Source organism: Elephantulus edwardii, unplaced genomic scaffold (genome assembly GCF_000299155.1).
Source record: "Elephantulus edwardii isolate Elephantulus edwardi_28Jun2011 unplaced genomic scaffold, EleEdw1.0 scaffold00018, whole genome shotgun sequence".
Classification (NCBI taxonomy): Eukaryota; Metazoa; Chordata; class Mammalia; order Macroscelidea; family Macroscelididae; genus Elephantulus; species Elephantulus edwardii.
The window spans coordinates 1649083-1649616 of NW_006399768.1; positions in this window are offsets into that span (position 1 = coordinate 1649083).

Here is a 534-nt window from a genome sequence, read left to right on the forward strand (position 1 = left end):
GATAGATAGATAGATAGATAGATAGATAGATAGATAGATAGATCTATCTTCCACAATTTGATAATTATTTTTTACTTAGAAAGATGTTGTGTGGGTTTTTTATTGTTTTTGTTTTGCTTTTTTAACAAAATTTAGTCTTGGCTTTTTACTTTGATGTTCATTGTCATATACAAAGACTGTAGCTTTTAGAATGGAATACACTTCAACTTAATAAAAATGTTCATAGTAAAACCAAAAGACAACAACCTGATGAATGGGAAGAAGGGTTTAGTTATCAATGATTTTTATTTCACTTATATTCCAAATCAACACCCATGGAAGAAGCTGTTAAAATAAGCAAACCACTCATTGTGTCAGGCAAATTATTGCTAAACACTTCTTTCAGACAAAGATGTCTGTCTAAAGATGATAGTACATTCTATTGCGTATTATGCTTACAAAAGTTGGACAAGGAATAAGGAGATTGAAGAATTGATTCCTTTCAATTATGGTGTTGGAAAAGAGTATTCAATTATGCATATTTTTCCAAGGGGG